Raw genomic sequence first — 12,803 nt, 5'->3', positions numbered from 1 at the left:
GAAATTATTTTCCCAGCAATTATGTGACAATTACGACCTCCTTTCATGTTTCCTCCTCTTTAAGTAATCGATGCCAATTGGGTAGGACTCGAAAAGAATAAGAATTTGTAAGGAAAATTACTTAAGTGTATTCAATAATCAGATAAGTAAAGTTTCCGTTGGCGATGCTTGTTTTTCTCAATGTTAATCCTTTGTTTGAGTTCACCGACTCGCTCCGCCGAATGGTCACCATTCCCTCCCGACACGTGAATCGAGTTATCAACGATAAAACGATACGACACTTCCTCGCACAATGACTCGGCCTAAACGGAGGTGGCCTATCAAATGATAATAGAATATGATCAACCGAAGGGGCCTGGACAGTCGCGCGACGTTCTGCGCAGATGTATTTGACATTCGAAAAAAACTGAAAAACGTGTGTACGTAGAGTTTTTTGCGAGTCGCCGTTGAGTGCATTTCGCTATAAAATATAATGGTTGATTTTTCCGCTATTCCGGCAAAGAGTGCTTTCAGGGAGAGTGTTACGTAATATGTGTAGAGTGATATGATAGGTGTAAGTGATAAAAACTATTCGCGAGTATTCCTGGACTCGTGCAGTGTGATTAACTTGGCGCTCATATTTGTGACGGTCGTGTGTTTCAGTGGGATTTTACGATATTAATAAAACGTGCGAGGCTTTTATTCTCAACGTGCGGCAATTAATTTTTATCTACGTAAGTACAATAACGTTTTACTGTTATTCCGGCGATTGTCACGAACAGGTCACGGCTGAATACCTAGACGGTATTGATTTGGGTCTAGCAGAGGTTTTGCGGTATTCAAATAAGTTTTTTAATGTTTTTATGCTGTCTTCGGTTAATCAAATAATAGTCTGACGTCAGAAGGGATGAATAGTTAAGAAGTTATTCCTTCGCACGGCAAATACGAGACAATGCTATACAATATGATATTATTATGTAGTTAGTCAGCCAAAGTCGCTACCTATTCAAACAATTAACACAGTTAAAACAATGCCGCGTTAAATAAAAAACAATTAACGAAAGAATCACAGCAAATTACAGTATATAGCACAAAGTCGTAGTATAGCCGGAAAACTGGTGTAAGCCTGAGGCTATCATCATTATCCCTTTGGGTTGCGAAGGTCAATTGGTAGGCGTTACGAAAAACTGATATCCAGTTGAATTTTATTTTATTTAGACGCAGTTATATTTTGATACAACTGAGTGTTGACGGTGAATTATAAAGGCAAAGAAAATAAATAAATAAGTTTATTATATTTCTGTATTTTGGTTTCTTTTCTTTCAAATTTATTATCTTCAAATGTCTGTTTTTATGGACTCATTTGCTAAGCTATAAAAACCATTTGTTTTGTTTCTGCAATACAATGTATTATTTAAATAAGTCAGCAATACAAATATGTATTATAGGGTCTCCAATAATATATTTCAAAAAATGAATTCTAAATGAAATTAAACAGCAACTTCGTACGTGAAATTATACAACAACAACGTATGTATATGTATAATTACCATACCCCTGTAAATGGTAATTATCTATCGATAATGTATAATACGTAAGTAATTATATATAATTATAATCATGTATTACACGAGTATATACACACATTCTGTCTCAAGGCCTCATAAATACATAACGACGTAACTACGGGAAGGTAATCAATGAAATCCAAGGAAACTCGATAACTTTAAATTTGATCCAAACCATTTGAATATTCATGAGAATTTAAGGCTTATTGTCGAAATCCATAATTCATAATATACACGACAAATGTATTATTTATGATACATTTTCATATTTGCAAGATTATTTTATTATCTGTAATCCGTTTGGTCTTTTATCTTTGGTTGACCCTACGTTGGAACAAAGAGAATTTGTTTTATGTATAAAAAGTTTCGTATCAATGAGGCTACATGTTATATTCAAAGGGATAATTTCCTACTACTGTTTACTATCGACAACCGGGTACCTATTGCCAAATTTACTATCGGCTACCGACAACCGGCTTGTCATCAAGAAATTTTGTATGAAAAATTGATCAGCGCCTCTAACGGGCGTTTTTGTTACTATTTTGTTAGTACAATATAAACGTCAAACTTTCGATACTCGACAGTACCGACTATACAGAATCGCGCTACAGTTCAGTACCTCTAGGCGCCTTGAGAACTATTTTGTGATGTACATTTTAAAAGTCCGAGTTTCGATACTAGAAAGTAGTGACTGAGAGAGCGAGAAGAGAATCGTGCTACTTATGTCGAAACACATAGGGCGAATCAAGCCTAGACGATTGAAGGATCTGTTATATTATTATTTCGGCTATGATCCGGCGAAAATAGATTTCTTTTATATCCGAAAATATCATCTAGAAACTGGTACTTTTTATAGAAATAATCCAATATAAACCCAGCTTTGTTACAATGGTTGCCGCCTACGATTTCACTTTCGTAACGATACAAAAGGTTATTCTTGTGTGTATTTTTACATAAAATAATATGGGATAAGAAGTATCTGTCTAGAATATTAGAAGTAAGCGTTTCATACTGGCTTTTGACCGTAGCTCCGTCCGTTGAAAAAATATCTTGTGTTAAGTTTCGAGGTATAATCAAGCCTTATCTTAACCTGCCAATATTTAAAACAGGTCAACTATTTTGTCGTAAATAATGGACAACACTTTCATATTATTAATACTGTTACTATGGATAATATCGTAAAGGCCGCACCATCTTTTAATACGACCACTACTCATATATAAATGTTTTTTTCAGAACGGGCGTTTCAGAGTTTATAAATATGTACGCTTCGCCCTTCGCTTAAATTTTTACACATATAATAAAATTTCGCTTGAATCAGCCTATCTATTAAAAAAACCGTTGCGTAGTTTTAAAGATCCAAGCATACATATATAGAGACATAGGGACAGACGTGGTAAACGACTTTGCTTTATACTATGTAGTGAAGATAAATTAAACACTTGTTTGAGAAAGTTTACATACAAAATTTACCAAATTACACTATGCATAACAGGAGTTTTAAACAAAGTTCTCTTGCAACCGATTACCCGTTAACTCTCCATACATTATACCAAAGCCGTACAATAATAGCGAATATGTCAGTTGGTATAGCAGGTAACAAAGCAAACGTGTTAAAAGCTTCCCAACTCATACAACACTGTTAAACTTTAACTCCATGTGATTATACGAAAATGCATCTTTCACCCAATTTCGTAAATGTACTGTCATACGGCTTTGCTTGAAATTTATATGAGTTCTGAAATTTGTTGGTTCATTTGGCTAGTTTTGTCATTGTTTAAATAACATCGTGTAGATTTATATCTTATCCAAGCAATAATTTAAATTACGGTGAATCAAACTTAAAGCCATTTATTTATAGCTTTAACTTTTGTAAATATATACTCCATAGAAAAACCCTTGGATATAAGATTCCTGGGCCAAATTTCTTTGAGATATATGTATATGAACATCAAGTAGTTCACTAATATTCACAGACTTACATAGAGCTACTACATATCTATAGTATCGTAATATCGTTGTGCCTATTTCCATTACTAAAATAATAGATAGAAAATGTTATATATTAATAATTTACTGAGCAGCAGCTACCAAAACTTTCAGCACCTACTATAACCATAAAATACTCAAAAAAATATTCACAATTTTACAAAATATTGAAGAATATTGTAACAGCTTAGTGAGTTGGTAATCTAATATTGATGGATTCAAAACGACTTCGACAACATTTTTATGTTTTTTTCTTCAAGTGCCGCTCGTTAGAAATATTTATGAGTTTCGGGCAATTTAAAAACATTATAATGTGATACTTAATGATAAAGTAGCAACAACTATTTTTGGATCATGATGTTCCTTTATAATAAAAAAGAAAAACGCAGCATAACCAAGGCTCGGCCCGCCTAAAACGTTAAGCAAATCCTTCTCAACCCGATGGTGTGGTTAAGGAAGTATGAATAATCAATATAAACACCCACATTTTGCCATTTCAATTCTTACTTAAATATAGGGGGCGCGCCTATTGCGATAAATTCGTTATCAAACTCCGAATATACATATATACATACATAAAATCACGTTTTCTTGCTGTAGGGGTAGGCAGAGACCAGAGAGCACCCCTTCATTCACATCCATACATCTTGTCATACAAGACCGCCGGTTACGAGTACTACGCACATGACCTTTTTGCAAACATTATCAAATATTTACTAAAGAGCAAAGAGAGAGAGAGAGAGAGAGAGAGAGAGAGAGAGAGAGAGAGAGAGAGAGAGGAGAGAAATTATTCTAGTAATTTATAGTATTCAGAGTATTCCTACTATAAATTACTAGTATACTTACTGTAAACGGAGCTTAAACCTCACACTGCAATTGCAACCAATCCTTTGCGCAATATTAAATATGTATTATTTTCATAGTAAGCTCTCATTAATAAAAGCGAGAGGTCCTCTGGGAGCAAGATAAACTGATCTGCACGTATCTGACATCAAAAGCGAAGCATAATTCACATCACGTATTGTAATTTTTACAATCGTACGAATATATTTCACAAATTGATCGCCATGCGACGGATCATATTTTAAATTTTAACTTACTTTTTGTTAAAATGTATGTAATTTTTATTATAATAAGAGAGACCTTTATATGGTTTCTGCCGATCCTAGTGGGAATAAGGAGTTATTTTTTATATGCATAAGAGAGGCCGTACATTTACATCATTTGGGTGTCTCACTTGGCTAATTCGGGGTGACTCTGTTTTAGGAATAATATTTTCTTAAGTCAGTCTTTCAATTTAGACCCCTAGTTACTAATTAACTATCCATTTGAGCTACCACTTTTTAAGTACAAAAACTCATATTGATATTGAATTCTTCTTCGACCTTCTATAATCGAATCCAAGTTCCATACAACTTCATGAACTTTTTTATGACGTTTTATTCATATAAAAGGTGCTTTTAGCGACAAAAAGGCTTATGTGACCTTTGCGTCTATTCATTTTATTCTTTTTTCTTCTGTAATGTACCTCCATATCAAATTATGTACGTGTTATTATGTTTCTTGTTTGTTTCCAACCCGAAACTTGTGGCACAATGGACGGATGGTATTCCGCAGTCCGTTCAATATACTTAATGAATATTAATGGATCCAGTGTCCATGTTTATTCACGTCAAACGCCTATCCCTTGAAAATCGACTAGTAATACCAAAAACGAGCTTTTGTAATATGCCTTTATGATATGCGTGTATTGAGAAACTAATATAATTTATGTTCACTATTGAAAGCAAGTTCTCCAGCTTGTAAATAAGTGTAAGGTAACTACCTATCCACAAGATAAAGTTATAATTATTATTTATTCTGGAACTAAATAAGACTAAGGGCCAGCTTCATAACATTTTATCCGAATAAATAGATAAAGTGATAGTAATTGTTGGAAAAAAACATGTCAAAATCACAGGAATAGCGCGTTTCTCCAGCTATCTACCAGCTATCTATCGATAGTTTTTTTATGCTAGTCAGCAACTCTAGTGTATTTTTGTAGGAATGTTTTTTTTCAGCGAGGCGATTTTCTACTACTACTAACCATCAAAAACTGGCGCGTTATCGGTAAATTTTATATAAAAATCTTATCAGAGCCTCGAGCGGGTGCCGTAGGAACTATTTTTGTTCCACATTTTAAATGTCAAACTCTCTGGTACTTATTTAAATGTGGTGCAACTGTACCTTAATATAATACAGCTAGTTTTAATTCCTAGACAGAACAAATGCTTGTTTTTAAATAAAGCTTCCGGGGTTTATTTTTAGTTTGTGTTTTTAATTCACAGTAGGTGTAGTAGTACTATGAATTAAAAATTCTGTGCGGACGTTAGTATTTTATTAAAATAAACAAAACGCATTTGTCTGAGGTAAAGCTAGGAATTCATTTTAGCTATGGTTTTGTATATATTATATGAATATTATTAGAATATCACTAATTCTTGGTGTGAATGAGTCATCATTGGGACCAACCATGTAAAAGGTTTTTAAGCACACAGTTCATATCGATATTTTAAAACTGGAATTATTTTAAATACTATGTATCATTTATGAAGAATAAAGTAGAACGTAGAATTTCACAACGATAAAAAAGCACTTACAGCATAACTACTACAATCAAGTTAATAAAATAATTTCATGATCATAGAAAACAGCTAAGGAAATAAACCCTCTTAACAGTATTATTTACCTACAAAACTAATAGTATACGAACATATAAATGTGTTTTACGAGTTTAAGTGTGGGACATAAAAACTAGGGGCGACGCCATACGTTTGATTGTCTGTCGTCAACTCATCATGAAACAAAGGGATCTAAGTGATTGTAATGCGCTTTGACAGACAATGTTAATGCAGGATGGGGAAATAATATGCGATGTATTATAAAACTATCAGTCTTTATATTGCTCTTAAGTTTTACTCAAAGTGCCGGCTCGATTAGGTAAAATGCTTTACGAAAATCGTGGATGAGGATACAAAAGGATAAAGGATGAATTTTCACACACTGATTTAATTAAGTGCGTTGATTTAAGTTAACACATTGATTTAGGACAGCTATCGCGTCTGTACCGCATGTGAGTACGAAGCATAAAACAATGATATACAAATTATTTGTTTTGATAGTATGAAGGAATGAAAACTTCATGATACGAATAGAAATTATTCGTGTTAACAAATCCATAATTAAAAACGTGCGTCTAAAGTATATTGCTACAAAGCAAAAGTTCAAAATCTTTACTACATTAACTTTATCTAAGCAAAATAAATCTTCATAACTTGCATAAAATATTAGTTGTACTATAAAATCGAAGACTATCTCATGTGTTCGATACAAAACACAAACACGCACACACAAACACTCACGCATGTATACGCACACGCATACACCCACATACACTCACGCATTTATACGCACACACACGTATAAGCCCATAGCTACAGAATAAAACACTTTGTTGCGTTAAGAGGGCGGGCTCTCATAAAATCGTCGCGACGGAAAGGATCGTTCTCTTTGTTTTCCACCTTAATTAACGTTATTATTTCCTCGGCCGTTTGTCCAATTTGAACACAAAATTGGACGCAGTTCCCAAGAAATAACAGAATTTACCGCTCTGGTTAGTAGCGACCAAATTGGCCGTGGCCAGTGTGGTTATTTAGAATTACATGGGTGTAAGTGTATGTATTGGTGTGGCTTTTTCGGTGAGGAATTTGGGACGAGGGGGGAAATGATATAAAGTGAATAGATAAAATAAGATCAAGAGTCATATAATTAACCTAATTTTTATTAGGGTTTAGAGTGTACTTAGTGTAAGGGATTAATGCGAACATGCATTTTAGCATCGAATACGCAGAGAAGGTAACGAAAGAAACACAAGCTGTGCTTGCAATCTAACTGAGTTTAAAGGTGAAAGTTTGAAAGTTATGACTGGATTAAAGTTCTTAAATGATATTCAATTATAAAATAATAGCATGATGTGTATAAGATACATATTATTATGTATTCCTATATATGTGACTCATTTTCCAACGATTTTTATGTCAAACACAAGTTAATAAATGTGTATGTAAATAATGTGATGTACGATTAATGTTTCTGTGAAATATAATTTCACATCCTTTTTAAATATATTTGCTTTACGTGTTTTTATTGCTGAAAATTGAACCTAACAAGCTTCAACATACTCGTTGTACTTATGGGTACTAAAACTGGGGTCTGTAACACCAAGTGCCGTAATAATAGAGTTCTGTGGTAACCACTTAGCAGTAACAGTTAAATGACTGTATAACGTAACCAACTAGTTAAACTAACAGTTTTATTTCTTACAGTTACGGCTTTAAAGAATATTATATAGTATGCTATTACTTGTAGTAAAATATAAAGAATTTACGTGGCAAGCATGAATAATCATAAAAATGCATTTTTTATAACTGGATATTTTAAAACTTAGATTTTCGTTAAAAATCATTGTGTGCTTAGGTATTTTGAATAAATGATGTACAAAATAAAGTCAAATATAAAATTATAATTTCATTTCAACAGTATAGAAATAAGGTTGTTATCTGATCATGAAAGGTAATAATTGTGTATTAAAACTGTTTGTAATTCACTGTGCCGTATTAAACAGTCATATTTTTTTACTCTTGTGCAATTATTTATATGTATTTTTAGTATTCACTATTCTCTTGTAAATAAAAAAATCAGTTTTTAAAAAAGATACAAGTTTAAGATAAAGTATCAATTATTTGCCAAGTGCTCGATACGATTAAATATCCTAGCCCCTAGCGGCATAACTAAATTTGTTCTCTAATTGTTTCTACAACTACAAGTTAACACGAAAATGAATTGCGTTAGATGTTAATAAATGTTAATGGGGCATGAGTGTGACGGCTTGCCTGAAGCTTTAGCGCAAATACATGTAGGTACAGAACACAATGGCTTACTGAGAGACGGTCCTAAGCAAACATGACACGTGTTTTGTTCCCGTTGGTGTTTAGGCTAAGTGTGTGAAACTTTACAGTATTTGCTTATTTAAGGGTGCGTATCTTAAAGGAAATCCTGAGGGATAATTTGCTAATGTTGTGGATTATCGACAATTGAATATTTTCCGATTTTTGAATAGTTCCGATTGACAGCCGGTTTGAAAAATATATCGGACTTCACAAGTTTTTCTTTACAATTTTAAATGTTAAACTTGTAACTCGATGGTATCGCTTGCGCTTAAGTACAGCGTTAATCGAAACGGTTTAGAATGTACTGCCAAAATAGTTTCTACGATGCCCACCAGAGGCGCTGATCAGATTTTCATACAAAATTTTTCGATGACTAGCCGAGCAAAATTTCTCCATGACTTATAGGTTGTCGAAAGTAATAAAGAATCGAGCTACAGAGTGTTACATGTTCAAAGTTTTAAAAATAGGTCCTTTAAAATGGTTGCAAACGACTCAATAGTTCGCTAGATTCGTTACTGCCTTTCAAATGTCAGTAACGGAATCACACAAATCCGTGTACAAATACTAGTTTTAAAACGGTTATTCCTATTAAAATGCATGAAAGTGTTATCCAGTTTTCAAAAAAATATCGGGTGAGAATTAATAGCTGAACAATTTGTATTGTTAAAAAAAGATCTGGTGTTTGATTTTTTGATATTTCACAAATTGACCTACGCGGAGCTGAAATGGAACAGAATTTCGATGGAGCAATTATTTATAGAATATAATTTTAGCTACAAACGCGGATAGTCTATATAATTGAGCTGTTTGATTAAAAATCCATCAATATTGGAGATTATTTTAATAAATAAAATTGGAACAACATGCATCCAAACACCAAAAAAAACCTAGAATATAAGCGCAATGTTCTAGCTCTATCTACTATGGAGTATCATGTAATTTTGGGTTATGCCACTTAACTCCAAATCCATTGTTCTCTAAACTTTAACATCCCATACATTATTTCCACTTTGACTCCAAAGCAATAAAAAAAAATAATTTACAGATAGAAATATTTCCCTACATCAATTCCACTTAACTCCAAAAGAGTTTTTGTAGAGTCAGCAGCAAAAATTATATCTTGACGATATTTTGGTGTAAGCCCATATACCAAACGTCCTAGTAATTTTTCACAAACCAAGTTATTATAATTAGGTTAGTCAGTTCATCGTCCTCAAAAACGAACACCGTAGGATCAAAAGTGCTATCCTGGTGAAAAGATTGAAAGTCAAGGACGGGATTAAGCTGTTATATTAGAATAAAGTTCTAAATAAAAATTAAATTTCTTACTTAGCTAAGTTAACATAAAATAAATAGTGCAGGTTTTAATGTATAAGATATAAGTTTTTTAGATATAAGTTGTCGGAGTACACGCGCTGTTCGCTTCGATGTTCTTATAATTTTAGATTTTTTTTTTGATTTTTAAGTGATGTTTACTACGTAATAAGATTGGATGTTCAATATTATAATTATTCAGGGCCTGACCATGCCTGCGCGTAGTGCAGCGACTCGAACTGCTCCCTCTGCATCCATGTCATCCGTATGGCTAAATATTTTATGCTGCTGACTCTACTTCTGCTGATTTCTTGGAGTTAAAGTGGAATGAATTATATTTAAATAAAATATTTATTAAAACTGTTTTGGAGTTAAAGTGGAACGTTTTTTTGGAGTTAAGTGGAATAACCCGTAATTTTCTCTCTTACTGGATAGTCATCCCATATGATGGTGGGGTCAACCCTTCCTCTACTATCCTTCTATATCATCTTACCTTTGACGTAATGGAGAATGTTACTAGGTATGCCAAATCGCTTTAAATTTTGACACAGTATAGCCTGTATGTATACATATAAACTAGTTTTTGTTTCAGTCAAAAATACCGAATAGTTTTGATTTTATAAGCATTCAAAGTTTCGAAAAATATCGAGTCCCGCTAGCAGCCGCGTGAGCGGCTGTGACGTCATATTACATTGCCGCGCCGCGCGGGCCGCGTCCCGCTTAGTATTTTGGTAGTCTTAGTATAGCTTGCATAGTATTTTGTTGTGTTTTCGTCCGCTTATGTATAAAATAACTCATAATAATAGTAAATACTATTCGATTAATAAAATGGATAAAGGATTTGAAAAAGGGCAATCGGATAAACTACCTAAAATAAATGGAATAATGGTTACGAATTATTTTGTGAAACAAATTGAGGTTTTGTTGCCTCCAAAATCCTACTTAATATTATAAATGTGAAAGTTTGTGAGAATGTACATATGTATGTATGTCATCGTATGTACGTAGGTATGTACGTATGTTTGTATGTATGTACATATGTATGTATGTATGTACGTATGTGTGTACGTACGTACGTCTGTATGTATGTACGTACGTATGTGTGTACGTACGTACGTATGTATGTATGTACGTATGTTTGTATATGTATATATGTATATACTACTATATACGTATGTATGTATGTAAGTATGTACGGATGTTTGTTACTCTTTCACGCAAATTTGACTGAACCGATTACGATGAAATTTGATATATGAATAGCTAGCTGAAGACCCAGAATAACACATAGACTACTTTTTATCCCGGAGTTCCGAAGGATCGGGATTTACGCGGGAAGGGTTTCCATGCGGGCGAAGTCGCGGGCCGCTTCTAGTATATTATACATATAAGTACCTAATATGTTAGATATTTACGATCACTGCATATTATAATGAAACAATTTTTAACCGAAATAATCGCGTACTTATTGATTTTACATTTCTCCTGCCACAGTAAAATCAATAAACTCGCGATCAATCCGGTTAGAAATTGTTTCATTATAAGATGAAGCTATTTATTATTCCTTATGTACTTACCTACATAAAATTAAATTACATTTAGGCACAACATATGATTTCCTAGTATTTGAATTGGACATTTTTAAAAGTATTTAGGAATAATTTCAACGCATTGAGCGCGCGACCGTAAGCGGACTGTGTGAGCCAGACTGAGCAAGTGTAGAGTGACGTCACACCGTCACCGAGAGCTAGCGTCGTGCGGTTACAACTTGTTTTACTTATAAATCGAAAACTAATTGACGTATCGAAGTAATTCTTTCACCAGTATTTTTTATTTTTAAACGAGAATATGGAGTGCTAAAAATCAAAATTAGGTAACATTCTCCATTATCGTCAGCTTCGCATTGGACTATCAAGTCACTATCTAGATGATTCTAAATAAATAATGCCTCTGATGTATTCTTGAAGGGATTAACTACCACAGTGAAATGTCTATAATTACTGTAGGGATAGGATATTTCTTTCTTTTTATTAAGGGCCATAGGTCGCCCGCGACTTCGTTCGCGTGGAAACCCTTCCGGTGTATATCCCGATCTTTCAGGAATTCCGGGATAAAAAGTAGCCTATGTGTTATTTTGAGTCTTCAGCTACCTACATACCAAACTTCATGGTCGATCGATTCAGTAGTATTTGCGTGAAAAGGTAACAAACATCCATACATACATACATACTCACAAACTTTCGCATTTATAATATAAATAGGATTAGTAGGATATAAAGCTGGCAGCTACAGATAAGAGTAAAAAAACACTGTTTTCTTTTCAGACTAGATCTTTTCGTAATATCATATCAGTGAAGACAACCTCAGTCCTCTAGAGAGGTAACAAAAAAGGTTATTTTGATAAAAAATCATAAAGGAAAAGTCGTGTTTTACTTTTTAGGTCTCTCGGAGGCTAGTGTCGTAGTGAATTAACTCAGAAAAGTTTAAAGAATTTGTTCAGTGTTGAAGTGAATTCTTTACCAGAGTTTCTGGTGCTGTTTTAAAATTTTAATTGGTTTAGTTGACTTGTGGCTGTAGGTATATTGCTTAGTAAAAAGGGCTCAATTTCGTTTGTTTATCATTATTGATGGTGTTGCTTTTACTGAACTCTTATTGGTAGTTGATCACGAAACACACGAAACGAAGAGAGCATTGGGATAGATATCAATTCTCATAAAAAAAATGGTTAATCCATTAATTTGGTAACTATTTTAATATATTCCGAACTTGTATTATGTGTCTTTATCTTGGGATTTTTTTAGGTAATCTAAATATTTTTTTTTAATATGTTAAATTTTGATTCATAACGTCTTTTCATTCCGTCAGGGTCTCCTGACGGAATGAAAAGACGTCCGAGCGTATTTTGTCCGAGCGTCAGGAAACTTGTTTTTGATTTCTATAATTATTTCGCAGTCCTTGTTTTAAA

At 33.4% G+C, this 12,803-nt stretch overlaps 1 protein-coding gene across 4 annotated transcripts in view; it reads left to right on the top strand.

The window, feature by feature from the left end:
* The window catches only part of LOC142972511 (uncharacterized), a 107,782-nt gene that overhangs the window by 75,706 nt on the left and 19,273 nt on the right, over window positions 1-12,803 (top strand). Inside the window, exon 1 of one of the 4 annotated variants that reach the window (XM_076113713.1) lies at window positions 350-713. The exons of the other annotated variants lie outside the window; for them this stretch is intronic. The gene's annotated coding sequence lies outside the window, so the exon portion shown is untranslated. Of the gene's footprint in view, window positions 1-349; window positions 714-12,803 lie in introns of those variants that run through there. 4 annotated transcript variants of the gene reach the window in all.

This window comes from Anticarsia gemmatalis, chromosome 4 (assembly GCF_050436995.1).
Source record: "Anticarsia gemmatalis isolate Benzon Research Colony breed Stoneville strain chromosome 4, ilAntGemm2 primary, whole genome shotgun sequence".
Classification (NCBI taxonomy): Eukaryota; Metazoa; Arthropoda; class Insecta; order Lepidoptera; family Erebidae; genus Anticarsia; species Anticarsia gemmatalis.
This window is presented reverse-complemented; position numbering and strand designations above follow the sequence as displayed.